This window comes from Herpailurus yagouaroundi, unplaced genomic scaffold (genome assembly GCF_014898765.1).
Source record: "Herpailurus yagouaroundi ecotype Mexico unplaced genomic scaffold, PumYag 164, whole genome shotgun sequence".
Lineage (NCBI taxonomy): Eukaryota > Metazoa > Chordata > Mammalia > Carnivora > Felidae > Herpailurus > Herpailurus yagouaroundi.
The window spans coordinates 31,640,359-31,656,792 of NW_024412405.1; the positions used below are offsets into that span (position 1 = coordinate 31,640,359).

The 16,434-nt window shown below is 37.4% G+C and overlaps 1 protein-coding gene across 4 annotated transcripts in view; it reads right to left on the reverse strand.

Moving 5' to 3' along the window:
• Nucleotides 1-16,434, reverse strand: part of SCEL (sciellin) — a 322,196-nt gene that overhangs the window by 180,778 nt on the left and 124,984 nt on the right. For all 4 annotated transcript variants that reach the window (XM_040487302.1, XM_040487300.1, XM_040487303.1 and 1 more), the window contains one exon: nt 15,611-15,777. The gene's annotated coding sequence lies outside the window, so the exon portion shown is untranslated. The remainder of the gene's footprint in view (nt 1-15,610; nt 15,778-16,434) is intronic.

Sequence of the window (16,434 nt, forward strand, 5' to 3'; positions counted from 1 at the left end):
GGAAGGAAGGAAGGAAGGAAGGAAGGAAGGAAGGAAGGAAGGAAGGAAGGAAGGAAGGATCTACTTCAGCAAGTTCACAAAAAAAACACTAGGGTTTCACAAAAATTCAAAATTTGGGGCATTTTGTAGAAACGTGGTACTGAGAGAAGAAATGTTATGAAGCAAACAAGTTGAGAAAATCCAGGCAAGACAATGAGCTTGGGTTTCCCAAGGACAAAGAGAAAATGGAAAGAACTTCAAATTAATGAATAAAAAACATGATTGGATGTTTTTGAACATCATGGATGGGAAAAACCAAGCTAGAGAGCATATTCTCATGTGCCCTTGATGAAGGAGTCTCATTATGTGCACAGGGCACTGCCTGGGCAGTGGAGAGCACAAGGGAAACACACCTGCTCATTGAGTGCATGAAGGCCTGCTGCTCAGAGCTGGGGCCAAATTCTTCCTCCCAGAGGCAAAAGCTGTTTTCTGATCTAATAAATAGTACCCCCTGCTGAGCCCTAGAGACAAGGAGGGCTCCAGTCCATTCCAGTTTGAGTGAGCACAGAGAAGGCAAGCAGAGTTAAGATTAATAGCTTAGTCAGCGCTTCTTCAGTACTCCAACCTTCACCCTAGCAACACTCACTCAGAGCCAACTTGGGGCTCAGAGCCAGGAAAGTCAGATCTTCATTCCCTGTGGCAAATTCAAGCAAGGAGATAAGCAGTGTTGCAACACTGTACAGATTTAGAAGAAAGACAAATGGGGGACTGTCACTTGTATCTCGTGACTTTGGCTAGACCAAACGTTTTTTAAGCACATTTTTAAAAATTGGGATTATTTTGAGTGCAGGCTAAGGAAATTTTATGAAGTGAACAAAATGTTTTTGATTCTCTCACACCACTTCTTGGCGTCTTCTGCCCTCTTGCCTTGCTCAGCTCAGAGAGGCTCTCCCTGCATTATGCTTCTTGTGTCAAATCTTATTGCTAAAGGTCGCCCCTCCTCAGGAGTAAGGGCTCCATTAATTCCCAGCTGTTTGGAAATGCTCTGCCCCCCAACTCCCCCACTGGGCTGTAACTGTTAACAGCCTAAAATGTTCCTCCTCAGGGTATCCTGCCCTTTAATGTGGAGTGCATGGAGACATTTCTGTGGTCTCAAGAAATGCAACTTAGCACACAAGATTTTCACCCAAAAGGCTTCCAATCAGCTGCAGTCTTATTGTAAATTTGATAATGGCCACTCCTCTGGAAGTCCTGTCCACGTGAATGTGACACTCCAAGAGCCAGACAGAGAGAATCATAGCATGCAGAGATCAAATCCTGTGCTCCAAGATTATCTCCATTGGCTTGCAAATTAACAGGATGATTGGAGGAAGTGCAAACTCTCTAGTGCTTTTTTTTCCTGTATGCAAGGTTCAATTTTGGAAGATCCAACAAATGCACCCAAAGGTGCATCATGCTTTTGTAAAGTTAATACTTCCCTGCTTGCAAAGATGTTCTTTTGTCCTTGGAAAGGAGTCTAATTGAATTTCATTGGATTATGAACAGATCTCCCAAGGATATTATTTTTAGTCTCCTTTGGAGACTTCAGTATATTCTACAACAGAACCACCAAACGCTTAATAGATTGCATGCAGATTTTCTTGTTGTTGTTTTGTTTTGTTTTTAGAAAGTGATACTGTTTTCAAAAAGATACAAACTTGTAAATGCTGCTGCAACATATAATGTTATGCTGATCCAAGACATACCAATTAATAGGAAATTCACTTTGGGTAATAATTCCTGTAATATAAACAGTATCATCTTCCTTATAGCCATTAGTATAGCAATGGCCCATGTGGTCTGAGGCTGACTCTCCAAGCCCTGGGAAGAGGTTCGTTAGTGAAATAGGGTTGTTTAGGTTTGTCAATATATCTAAGGTGGTTACATAGTAATCATTTTTATGACTACAAGCACTAGAAAGACTATTTTAAAATCACAACTGGGGAAAGATAAAAATACAGACTGTTATCAATGTGGTTGTGACCTGTCATTTTAGATCTATTCTTTTGTTGGTTGCCACTAGCAACAAGCAGATCAAGCTGAAGAAATTTTAATCAAATAAATATTGCTCTTTACCTCCCTGATCATATACTCTGTTGCACTGAAAAGTAGGCAAGTTGAATAGAAATCAATAATCTGAGATATGAATACCTTGGATGGGACTTTTATGTATCTTAAGACAACAGTCATCAGTCATAAAGATTAGATTCTTAGAGCTATGAAAAATAACCTCCATTGAGCTCAGGAGCATCTTTTTGCTCTGCAGCATATGGGACAGTGAGATTGGCTTCTCTAGCCCTCATAAACAGCGGCAGAGATAAAATTAAATACACACTATTTGAACCAGAAATTGATCTGAGCTCTAACATTGCTGACTGCAATCCTGAGGTTGTTTTTTCTTTTCTTTTTTTTCTTTTAAGTAAACTCTACACCCAGTGTGGGGCTTGAACTCATGACCCGGAGATCAAGAGTCATATGCTCTACTGACTAAGCCAGCCAGGCACCCCCTGAGGGTTTTGATAATTAGAATACAGTGAAAATAGAAGGCACTTTGAAAGAAAACCTTAATAACAGAAAGTCTTAAGAGTACAAAAGTGATATAACTGAAGCTACTCTTAATTGAGCATTAATTATGCCATGCACTGTGCTAAATGTTTACATAACTCATTTAATCATTACATGTCTACATCTTCTTTTCCTTTTTTTACACATTGCGAAATAGAAACTCAAAGAGGTTAAATAATTAGCCTAAAGTCAGATGGCCAATGAATGGCAAAAGAGAGTAAGTCTTGTTCTATGCTTCAAAAGCCTTGCTCCCTCCCATCTGCCACGCCGGCTCTCTGAATATGCAAACACTACTAGTCACTCACAGCTTATTGTATTACAGGTCAAGGAGGGGAGAACACAGACAGTCTCTATGTGCCAGCACTTTACATACATTATTTCCTCTAAAGCACACTGTAACCTTGTGGAGTAGGCATTAAAAATATTGACATTCAACCCCCTCAAGGGACACAGTCAAGATTACAGAAATACTGGTATTTGAACCACATCTGTCTGAGTCAGACATATTCTTTCAGCTCTCCCCATCCCACCTCTACAAAGTGGAGCCCTTAAATAATGCTGGTATTTGAGGATTGGACAAAAATCATTTTAGGTGAGGCTGTTTTACTGACTGTAGTTATGCTGCAGAGAATAATATCAGTACTGTGGCATAGCCAAATCCATATATATCACAAGTTTCTGGATAACAATGTTCTATATTTTCTAGTTTTTAGTTGAGGTCACAAATCTCCTTTAAACACTTCGGGCGGGCGTGTTTGTTTGTTTTGACTTGCAAAGAAAAAGAAAAGAAAAGAAAAGAAAAGAAAAGAAAAGAAAAGAAAAGAAAAGAAAAGAAAAGAAAGAGAGGAAAGAAAGGAGGGAGGAAAGAAAGGAGGGGGGGAGGGAGGACATGATGAAGCAAAATAATGTTATGGTGAAATGACATAATAAAATGCAATTGCTTATGCATAAATAACCTATTCGACTTTTATTGAGTCTTATGAATGTCACTTAAGAAAAGAAACTAAACAAAAAATCCAAATTCAAATAGAAACTAACACCATTCATTGATCAAATTGTCATTTTCCATAGACCAAATTGTAACTTACACTCTTACAAATGTAAATTCGCAAATACCATGAAAAATGTACATGGCATTTGTAAGTTTTAACAGCATGTCAAGTGGAAACGAAAATATGTATCCCTCTCTTCTAGACAGTACTCTCCTGGAGACTCTGTAATAAGACCAAATCCAGCCCTGAGGGCTCCCTGTCTTGAATGGAATCTACATTAATTTGCATATTGCTGTGACCCAGCAGAGGTAATAGTGAGAAATCAGGAAGAGGCCTTGTCAAGAGTGCTGAATGGCAAAGAAAGAAATTGGAGGCATAGAAAAGTGGCAGACATTTCCTTTATTTTGAGCAAGATAAGATTATACTCATATTTTAAATTTCAAAATGCTGCTAAAAAATAACACATGCCTCACAACACTATGGTAGAACAACAGTGACCAGGTGTTTTTTTTACAAAGACCTGATGACATTCTGTCCCTTGGACCAATCATCCTTCCATTGGCATCCCCAGACCACTCAGCTTCTTCCACTCTGAGTCGTGGCTTTGCTAAATTTCTCTATTTTTTTCTTTAATTCCACAGATTTCTAGTCTTTATTATTCTTTGCCTCTATTTTAACCTTCCTTTGCTTTTTGTTTTCAAACTTCTTTTTTTTTTGTCTATTTGTTTATTTATTTTGAGAGAGCAAGAGAGAGAGAGAGAGAGAGAGAGAGAGAGCAAGGGAGGGGCAGCAAGAGAGGGAGACAGACAATCCCAAGAAGGCTCCATGCTGTCAGCACAGAGCCCAACGTGGGGCTTGATCTCATGAACCATGAGATCATGACCTGAGCCAAAATCAACAGTCAGTCACTTAACCGACTAAGCCACCCAGGCACCCCTTATTTTCAACACTCTTAAGATGGTACCTTACATCATTGATTTTAGACCTTTCTTCTTTCCTTAAATAAGCATTTTAAGGATTAAATTTCTAAGTGCTGCTTGTGCTACATCCCACAAATTGTGATATGTTGTCATTTTGTTATCATTTAGTTTGAAATATTTTCCCATTTATCTTATTCTTTCTTTGATCCACAGATTACTAAAAGTTGTTCAGTTTCCAAAATTTGAGGTTTTTTATTTCCAGTTTGTTAGGTTTAGAAAACGTACTTTGTATGGTTTTAATCCTCTCAGATTTATTGAGGCTTGTTTTATAGCCTAGCATTATCATCATGTACATTTTTAAAGAATACATACTTTGCAGCTGCTGGGTATAGGGTTCTATAAATATCAGTTACATTCTGATTGTTCACATCATCTATGTTCTTACTGAGTCCTTTGTCTAGTTGCTTTCTCAATTAGTGAGAGAGAAGTACTGAAATCTCCAGATCTGATTGTGGAATTGTCTACTTCTCCCTTTGATTCTATTGATTTTGTTTCATGTGTTTGGAGGCTCTATAATGAGTCATTGTGGTATAGAGGAATATAAATATTTGGGCTTTGTCTTTGGTTCCTGGCACAGAACTCCTAAAACCTCTGGAATTCCCTATCTTGTTTATGCTTATGAGATGACCCGTGAGAGGGCCCTAGATAGCTTTGGGATCGGGGCTGGTCGCCAGAAAAGCTACCCAAATGATTAGAGACAGACAGGGAACCTGGAGATTGAAATTGATCACCAACGGCCAATGATTTAATCAATAATGCTTACATAATAAAATTGTCATTTAAAAACTCTAAAAGACTGGGTTTGGGGAACTTCTAGGTTGGTGACTTCATCAGGGGGCTAGGAGGGTGGTGTGCCCAGAAGAGAGGCATGTAAGTTTTGCATACCTTCCCCCTATACCTTGCCCTAGACATTGCTTCCATTTGTCTGTGCTAGAGTTTGTATCCTATGTAATGAACCCTTAATTGTAAACTGCTTTCCTGAGTACTGGGATTCATTTGAGTGAATTACTGAATCTGAGGGAAGGCTGTGCAAACCCCAGACCCTGTGGTCAGTATGGCAGCTTCTGTAGGTCTCCTAGGGACCCCATTTGTGGCAGGTGTCTGAAGTAAGTGCAAACTGTGGGACTCAGACCTTAATTTGTGGGGTCTGCACTAAGTCCAGGTAGTCTCAGAATTCAATCGAATTGAACTGTAGGACACCTACTTGGTGTCAGAGAATTGGAGAATTAGTTGGTGTCAGGGGAAAATACTATACAGGCATACAAATATCTATAATTGTTAGGGTTTCTTGTTGAATTGAATTTTTTCTAATTATGAAGTATTCCTATTTATCTCTAATAATACTCTTTGTCCTGTAGTCTCTTTTATATGACACTTGTATGTATATCTTTCTATATCCTTGTACTTAAAGTGGATCTCTTGTAGACAATACACAATTGGATCTGGCTTTTCTTTTTAATCCATTTGACCTTCTCTGTGTCCATTATTGTCTAGTAGAACTTTCTGTGATGATGGAAATGTTCCACATCAGCACAATCCAATATGATAGCCACACATGGCTATTAAGCACTTGAAATATGACTGATGTAACTAAGAAACTGAATTTTTAATTATATTTCATTTTCATCAATTTAAATTTCAATAGCCTCATATGGTAGTGGTAGTCATATTACACAAGGCAGGTTTAGTTTATTAATTTTTAAGGTAATTGCTGATATGGTTGGATATGGGTCTACCATTTTGCTTATTTTCTGTTTTGTGTTCCTCTTGGACAATTTCTACTGGTCTATCTCCAAGTTGTGTGACACTTTACTTTGTCATATGAGTTTTAGCTTCTCTGCACACTCCATTCCTCTCCATCATTTGGAAGCACACACCCAACATTCAGTATTCAGTTCAATGATTTGAACTGTGCACACTTCTCTCTCCCGGTACCCTTAACCTTACTTTTAGGTGATAGCCGTGTCTCTCCCTCCTAGCTGTCTATGTCTCATTCATCCTTGATCTTTCTAACACTGATTTTTTTCTCCTAAAACTGTATTGATTCGTTTTTATAAATCATTTTGTAAATCTCATGAAAAGATCCACTAGAGGTAAAACTATTCCCTAGATTAGAAATTTTCTTTGCCATGGACTGGACAGATGTTAATAACACTATTCTCGGCTTCATCTGACTGAAAAAGTTATGAAAGAATTGCCTCAGAAAAACCCCTAACAACAGCACATCCTTTGTCAAGACAGTGCCTTGTTGTTATTAGATTGAATTGAAATCCACATCAATGGAAATAATTTAATCAAATAAAAGGATTCTGGATTCTAGCAAAGAAGAGAATGCAGGATTCTCTCAGAGGTTGTGAATTTGGCAGCAAAAAATTTGATATTCACTAAGGAGATAAAACCACCTGCTGATTTTCACTGCATTGAACTAGAAGGATAAATTTAATAGACCACTTGGCATGGTCGCTGAACATCAGCAGGTATATCAGAAAGAACAAAGGCTCTGAAGCAAAACAACCTGGTTCTGAATCCCAGATCTTCTGTTTACTAGTTGTGCAGTCTTTGAGATGTTCCTTAATCACTCTGAGATTCTGCTTTATCTATAAAACATGAAAATTGATACTTAATTGCTTTAAGTACTTAAAATTATATATATATTTTTATTTTCTATTGAGGTATAATTAATATTCAGTGTTATATGGGGGTTTCAGTTGCACAATACATTGATTCAACAACTCTATACATTACTCTGCGTTCATCATGACTAAGTGTACTCTTAATCCCTTTTATCTATTTCACTCATACCCCCAACTACTTCCTCACTGGTAACCACCAGTTTGTTCTCTGTATTTAAGGGTCTGTTTTTTCATTTGCCTTTTTTCTTTGTTTTGTTTCTTAAATTCCACCTACGAGTGAAAGCATATGGTGTTTGTCTTTCTCTGACTTACTTCACTTAGCATTATACCCTCTAGGTCCATCCATATTGTTGCAAATGGCAAGATCTCATTCTTTTTTATGGATGAGTAATATTCCATCATGTATATACACCACACATCTTTATCCATTCATTAATTGATGAACACTTGTATTGCTTCCGTATCTTGGCTATTGTAAATAATGCTGCAATAAATATAGGGATGCATACATCTTTTTTTAATTAGTATTTTTGGTTTCTTTGGGTAAATATCCAGTAGTGGAGTTGCTGGATCATATGGTAATTCTATTTTTAATCTTTTGAAGAATCTGTACTGTTTTCTGCAGTGGCTTCACCAGTTTGCTTTCCCACCAACAGTCTACAGGGTTCCTTTTTCTTCACATCTTCACCAACATTTGTTATTTCTTGTTTATTTGATTCTAGCCATTTTGACAGGTGTAAGGTAATATCTCATTGTGGTTTTGATTTGCTTTAATTTGTGCCATTGTTATAAGTACTTAAAATTACCTATATAAAGTTCCTGACAGATAAAATTTGCATTGAACAAAAATAAAGCATTAATATCATTTTATAAGAATTATCATTATTATTTTTATATATAATATACATCTAGTCCAGTTCATTGGAAATAATTTAGGGTATATTAAGGCTAATTTGATGATAATTATTCTGGCAATATATTCTGCTTTGCACAAATGCAAAAATCTCCAAAGTTTTACTTTATTGGAGGTATTCCTAGGACTTATAAATCAACCTAGATGAAGGGAATTTCAGACAAAGAATGATTCTCCGGGATCACATGTCAACAGTAGAAAAAACTGTCACTTACCAAGCACTAAGCATGTGCCAGTCACTGTGCTAAATACTTTACATGAATTATCTAACTTAATCCTTACAATAACCATTGGAGGTAGGGGCTACTGCAAAAGAAGATAACAAAGCCTTTGAGAGGTTAAAGGACTTGCCCAAGCTCATCCAGTTAGATACAAAGCTGTGATTCAAAATCACATTTCTAAAGCCCTTACCCTTTAAACTTTCTTTTTTTAAAAAAATGTATGTACCTATTTTTGAGGGAGAGAGGGGGAGAGCGCACTCACGCGTGAGTGGGGGAGGAGCAGAGAGAGAGGGAGACAGAATCCTGAGCAAACTCTGCAGGCAGAGCCCAACGTGAGGCTGGAACTCACAAACCCGTGAGATCATAATCTGTGAGATCATGACCTGAGTCAAAATCAAGAGTTGGATGCCTAACCAACTGAGCCCTTACCCTTTAAACGTTCAATACTGTTTTCCAGATGACCCAAATCCTCTGTTCTCTATTCTTGCTACACCTGGAGGTCAACCCCGGGTTCTATCTACTTACCAGTAAAGGCAATAGTAAAACCAATATGAACCAGAAAAGAAAATGTCTTGATATCAGGAAACCACATCATTTTAAAGGTGCTACAAATTAATGTTTCTAATAAGGCAGGGGTCAATAAATATTACTAAGCATGAGCAGTCCTCCACTAAGTTTAGCCTTCTTCCAAACACTTTGCTATGTATTATTTCCCTAGTGGTCACAAGGGGTCTCCTGACACAGCTGTCCTCGCACCTGTTTACTGATGGAGACAGCAGAGCCTGCTCCTATTCAGGGACACTGCTCACACAAAAGAGTCAGTCACCCTCAGAGCTACTGAAGGTATAAGTTCTTTTCTCCATCATAAGAATTCCTTACACTTTGTTGCTTCGGCTTAATACAATGACAAACTTGAATATAAAAGAAAAGATGAAGGGGGTGCCTGGATGGCTCTGTCAGTAGAGTGTGTGACTCTCAATCTCAGGGTCCTGAGTTCAAGCCCCAAGTTGGGCATGGAGGCTACTTAAAAAACAGAAAGATGAGGATTAATGGGAGCTACAACAGATACTGAGATCCATCCACAGAGACTACATTTATAAATGCATTAGGGGACTGGAAACCATTGTTCTAACCTGAGGATTCACAAGCTGAATTGAAGCACTCTCTACTCCCCATATGTTCAAAATTGAAAACAGTTCTGTGGTCCTTATTAAAAATAAATACAAATATCATTTTTAAAAGGCACATTATATCAGAGCTATAATCAAAGTAAAAGCAGTTTTTAATTGGCCTTTCCATTGGTCAAGAAAGGAATGTTGGCTTTAATTTCTTAATTTTTGAAGTGTGTGCCTAAGTGACATGAATTGAAGTTTTAAGATTTAAGTTTTAATAAACTCCTCTTAAGAAACTATTACTGCAATGATCATTTGCAATTAATCAGAGCTGTTCAGAGAGCCACTGATCCCAACAGAATTCCTGTGTCTCTTGCTATGAATCAGGTTGCCCCTAAATTCCCACTTAGCACAGAGAAAAGCTGTGTGTGTGTGTGTGTGTGTGTGTGTGTGTGTGTGTACACATCAGAAAGAGAAAAAATAATTTCATGTTTTTAGACACTGGTTTTAGCTATTTTTTTCTAGTGGCTCACCTAAAACAAAATATGAAAAATGTCACAAGCAAATCAGTAGAAAATTCAAAAAATGTTCCAATACTAAAATACACAGTTTCAGGGCTCAATATTATTGGTTTCCAAAATCTGAAAATATCCTATAAAAATTGTTTCTAGATTATAGTATAAGGAGAGAAGGAACTAATCTAGCTAATGCACTTTCTTTGAATAATAAAGACTGACATGGAGATTTAATAAGGCATAAATCAATAGAATGCAATGATTTTACATCTTTCCAAACTAGGCAGACTAGTGTTTTCTTGATTAAGAAAGACAAAAAGACACTTGCCCTACCCCCACCACACCCCCCAAATCAAGGGAATGGTGAGGTAAACCCTGACTAAGGGAGCAAGTGGGCTTGGAAATCTAAGCTGTTTGCCCAGTTGGACTCCACTGCTCTCTGGAAGAATCTCTTTGCAGGGCTAGGTCAAGTCAGAGAGAGCACACCTACCCAGTGGGTTCCTTGTCCTAAGTCCTAATTTATACACCCTGGGAGAGCACTTTTTCTAATTTATAAAAGGCCCTGAAGAGGCTGGCTGTGGTAGAATGAAAAAACACATTTTTCATGATACACCTTTTCTTGGTTTCAATCTAAAATTGCTAGTGCTCAATTTCTTCATGCTTCATTCATTCAACAAGTCGTTATTGAGCCCCTTGGTTGTGCCAGTCACTGATACAAAAACCATAGCACCTGACCATAAGGAGCTTTCGATCTAGGTACATGAAGACAAGTAACCAAAGATTACAATGCACAGTTACTTTCAGCCTCTTGTGTGGACATGTTCTTAAAATTACCATGACTGTCAAACCTGAAACTGAAAAAATTAAGATCCAGCAGAAATAGTTGAAAAAGGATCTCACTTACAGAACAAACCAGGTACCCCCATGTTAAAACCTGTTCCAACAACAAATATTCCCCTTGACTAATTTTATTCAATTATTCAGAATACACTGTTGCATCCCTGTGATCCAGGAAACTGTAGACTCTCCTACCAATTTCACAATTTCCGGGATAAGTCTAACACAAACTCCACAATTTTTTAGTATACAAACTGGGCAGATTCTATGCCCAAGTTTCTCATTTGTTAAATATGGGTCATAATAATCTTTATTTTATAATTGCTATGAGTGTTAAATGAGATCAATATAAAGTGACTGGTACGTAATAAATATTCTATATTTTCTACTTTTATTTTAAAGTTTGTAAATCTAATATTATTGGTGAGTTTGAATTTAATAGGTAGTTGTTTTGTTTTGTTTTTGCATTTCTATTTTCCCCTGGCTTATTTTCACAATTTCCAATAAATTTTTTATTTATCTCATGAGCCTTTCACAAGTATTGTGGTAGTTTAGGGCTGATTTCCTGAATCTGAAGGGCATAGGATAATGGCAAATATATTAGTTCTGAAACCATACACTCCTGAGTCCAAACCAGCCTCTGCCACTCCCCAATCTAAATGTATATGACAAGATGATCATCTTAGAATTTGTGTAAGGCACGTTTCCTTCTCTCCCTGAAAAGCTACTGTTAAGTTAATAGCATTTTGGCTGTAGTGTTTTGAGGTTTGGGTGTTCTTTTGTTTTTGTTTTTCCTCATTTTATTTTTATGACCTATGGTACCTTGACATTTAGGAAACACAGTTTATTTAAACTCCTTAAGTTGCTGCTTCTTCATTTGTAAACCTATTTTACCCATAAACCTATTTCTTAAAGTTGCTATAAGTAAATGAAATAATACATACATGGTGCTTGGAACAGAGCCTGCATGTAATAAATGATTTGTACATGGTAGCCATCAATAATTATATCCATGTTTTGTATTGAGAGGATGAAATATAAATAAGCCCTCTTTTTCAATAAACCATAAACTTATTCCCAGAAGGGTCTATAGAAACAAGAGTCATTATCGCTTCCTTTTTAAAGGAAAACACACTAGAAGATTAGAGATCTCTAATTTTGTCTTTTGCATGTAAGTGGATCTTATATTAGAGATCTACATTTAGATCCCTAATTGCTGTAGTATGGTGGCTATTTTGAAAGGATGAGTAGAGTCCAAAGAGAATTCACAGATCCGCCCCCTGAAAATCACCTGTGGAAATTATCTTTGGGGAAGTGACTTATAGTATGAAAACTGGAGGATGAGCAGGAGTTAGCCAGGTAAGCATAGGGAAAGCACTGGGAAAGAGATCTTCAAGTAAGAGGAACAGGATGTGCCAAGTCCTGAAGGTGAGAAAGAGCCTGGTGTGTTTGAGATTCATCAATGCTCTTCATAAAGTTGTACTATGTTTATAATACAAAAGTATATTTGACCATAAGTAATGAATGCATCTCTTCCAAGATGAGGGGATTATTCCTAAATCACTGAACTTTAGATTCTTAAAGATTTCAGATATCAAATTAAAGCCTTTTATTTTTATCCGACTTCAGCCAGGTCACGATCTCGCGGTCCGTGAGTTCGAGCCCCGCGTCGGGCTCTGGGCTGATGGCTCAGAGCCTGGAGCCTGTTTCCAGTTCTGTGTCTCCCTCTCTCTGCCCCTCGCCCATTCATGCTGTCTCTCTCTGTCCCAAAAATAAATAAACGTTGAAAAAAATTTTTTTTAAAAATAAAGCCTTTTATTTTTGAGATAAGGAAGCCAAAGTTTGGATGAATGAAAGAGGGGGCAAGACAGAGAAGGTAACTAACATGATGAGTACCTATTATGTATCAGGTAAGTGGCATTGTGCACATGCCACTTGAGGAGACTTGAGACATAGAGATTTAAATAATTCACTCAAAGCCATAACTTTAATAAGAGTAGAGCCAGAATTCAAATCCAGATTTACAATCCTCCAGATTCTAGGACTGTTTTCACTATACTCCCTGGAATTTGTGTGAGCATCTCCAGCTGTGAATTTATCTCCATAGTGGCATTATAATTATTTGTATGTTTATTTTTACACCAATCTGTAAGCTTCTTGGGAGTCTTTCTATTTGCAAGCACATTTCCTGGCAGATGAATGAATCCAAAAAGATATCAGAAGGATGGATGGATGGATGGATGGATGGATGGATGGATGGATGGATGAATGAATGGATGGATAAGCATTGAGGAGATTACTTGGATGGTTTTTTCTGAGGGTCTACCCAATTACCTTTCAAGCTTATTGTGATACCCTCAAATATACTTCTAAATCTAATACCTACATTTCAAAAAGCCAATAAGTAATCTACCATAATTTTAAATTTAACAAATTTAAAACTCAATGGTTCTGAATAAAGTAATAAGTGGCAGATCCGGAAGAGAAGCCCCACATATTGAGTTCTTTGCAGACACAGTCTGTGACCCATATATCCTTTCATCCCTAATATCTGGACTCTGAGCACATTTGGCATGTATGTACTGAAAGTCTCATCAGTCAACAGTTCAGATTAGAATCATGTATGGTTACCTATTAAATAATAGAAGGCGTCCAATTCTGAAAATAACATTTTCTAGTGGACAAAAAATTCCAGACTGATTGTTAAAGTAAGAGGAGAACTAATGTTTTACCACACAAAAGACCTACATTTATTATCTTCATACTGATTTTCCAATGATGATTTCAGATATCACATTAAATGTTGATTATGGGCAGGAATGACATGGAACACATCTAACCACTGGTATATACAGATACCAACTAGTCAAAACAGATGCCATGGCCCAACGAAAGGATGCCTCAATACATCAGAACAGATATCAGTGTAAATAAGCATTTCAATGCACAGTGTAGAGCATGAATGTCAGCTCTGCTCATAGGTCTTTGGAGATAAGGAGCAGAGACATGGTTGATGAGGAACAGAGAGATTGATAACAGGAAAGAGGCTATAATGTAAAAGGAGAGAGGACAATTTCCAGAATTCACCCACATAATCCTTATCAGTCTTGTAGCAAGGTACAAGGTTGCTAGAAAGACTGAGGACGAATCAGATGTTTGCATATTTGGTACTGGATAACCTGAGTATTGACCTAGAGGTCCTGACAAAGGATGGAATTGGTCCAATGGTCTCGGGTTAAACTGAACTTCTACGTGGAGATTATTACATGGTTCAGCTGTGGGGAAGAAGAAAAACACTCTGACTTTGAAAAGAATATCATTTTTGTTAGCAAGGCTGGCTTCCATTTTTCTTTCCTCCTTTTGTTTCTTTTCTGTCTGAATTAGCAGAAAACATTTTTATTGCTTGCAGTCAGAGAACAACTATTACATAAGATACTTTGCCTTATTATTGACACAATATCCTTATTAATTCTATCTAAGCTCACTAGCTCTTTGAACAACCAACTGCTTACTCATTTGGTGTTCATGTAATTTTTTGAGTTTAGCTGTAAAATATTTCAATGCAAAATAATGGACAAACACTGGCTCAGTAAGGTTCAGCCATGTAAGTAGTGGACTTTCCCCTCATGACTTTATATTGAATAGGCCATTGTCAGTTATTGACTAATGCCAAGTTCCAGTGCTCTCTCTCCACAGCCTCATCCTTTGGTTCATGCTGCTTTTTCTCTCAGAAATGCCCTTTCCAAATTCACCTATAGAAAGCATATTTATCCCCCAAAATACTGATTTAAATATCAACTCTGCAAAGCCTTCCCTATTTTTCAGATTAGAACTAATCACTCCACATCTGTGATTCCTGGCAACATCACCTCTGTTGGAACAGTGTCCTGGTGTGCCTTGAACAGTAGATAACTGGATTCGTCAAAAAATTCTTCTTAAGTTACCCAGAGCTACAATGAATACAAAAATTTTATTTATGGGGGTGCCTGGGTGTCTCAGTCAGTTCGTCAGACTCTTGATTTCGGCTCAGATCATGATCTCACCGTTCATGAGTTTGAGCCCTGCATCAGGCTCCACACTGACAGTGCAGAGCCTGCTTGGGATTCTCTCTCTCTCCCTCCCTCTCTCTCCCTGCCCCTCCCCAGTTAGTGTGTGCTTTCTCTCTCTCTCTCAAAATAAATAATTAAACTTAAAAAATTATATTTATGACTCATTGGCATAAAGATGAAGGTATTAATATTATACACTAAAACATTTATTTGACCTAAAAGTTCATTTCTTTCTTCCAGTTACAAAATAAAGTAAACCATTTTTGTGGACCCCTAAAAGTAGAGTGGATCCTTGGCACTGTGTCCACTGTCTCATGAGTAAGTTTTCCCTGTGTATATGTGCTCTCATTTATACATCTTCCTCACTTATACAATCCACAGCTTAAAGGGGCTTCTCCAAAGGACAAGCTTGGAGAATGTCAGGATAAGATCAAACTTGAGCTTAGAGTAAATGACTCAGTGTCAAGAAGGTTCTCTTAAAGGAGGATTATATTTTTTTTCCTAATTGAATGATTCAAATACATAATGACTCTTTTTTGAAAGAGTCTAGAGCCATTGACAATTTGCTAATTAAAAGCCTAGTTTTCTAAAGAAAATTTTTTTAGATAGAGCCAAGGCTACTATGGACATTCACAGTCATTTGTTTTGTTTGTGTCTTACCAATTTAGAGCAATATTTGAGTTCATCTGAAATAAAAATAAGTATCATTTGTATGATGGTTTACAACTAACAAAGCCTTTTCACATATATTACTCATTTGATCTACATACTCAACCTGAAAGTTTGGGGTCTTTTGTTTTTCATTTGACAGGCAAGAAAAACAAGACTCAGATGGATGAAGTGACTTCCCCAAGGTCATACAGCTGGTAGCGCAGAGTCTGGGACTCATGCCCAGTTCTCCTAATCCCAGAATCTCATATTCTTTCCAGTACATCATGCTGCCTGTAGGGGAAAAAAAAGCAACTATGTAAACACATGCATTAAAAAGTTGAGCTCATACTTCTAAGTAGATTGGTGTTCTTTTAGAAAATCCAATGACATTTTTGTAGATGTTATGGGTTTAGTTCTAAAACATTTTAATAAGAAGGTGGTTGACAAAATTTATTTTCAATGGAAGTCAAAATTAATAATATTTTGAGTTCATACGAAATTCTATGGATCATGAAGTTTGATAGAAATTATGATCAATATGTCAGTAATGGATAGATAAGGTATGTATTTTTATTTTTATTTATTTTTTTTTCAACCTTTTTATTTTTGGGACAGAGAGAGACAGAGCATGAACGGGGGAGGGTCAGAGAGAGAGGGAGACACAGAATCGGAAACAGGCTCCAGGCTCTGAGCCATCAGCCCAGAGCCTGATGCGGGGCTCGAACTCACAGACCGCGAGATCGTGACCTGGCTGAAGTCAGACGCTTAACCGACTGCGCCACCCAGTCGCCCCAAGGTATGTATTTTTAATGTCAAATTCCAAGTCTTTGTTTCTTAGCTTGTTAGATTTCCCTTTCCTTCCTTTCTCTTCTCAGTTTCTTAAGGCTTACTGTGGATGTAGACTCCTCTCATATCCTCTTTTGGTAAACAACCTAACACAAACTTTTC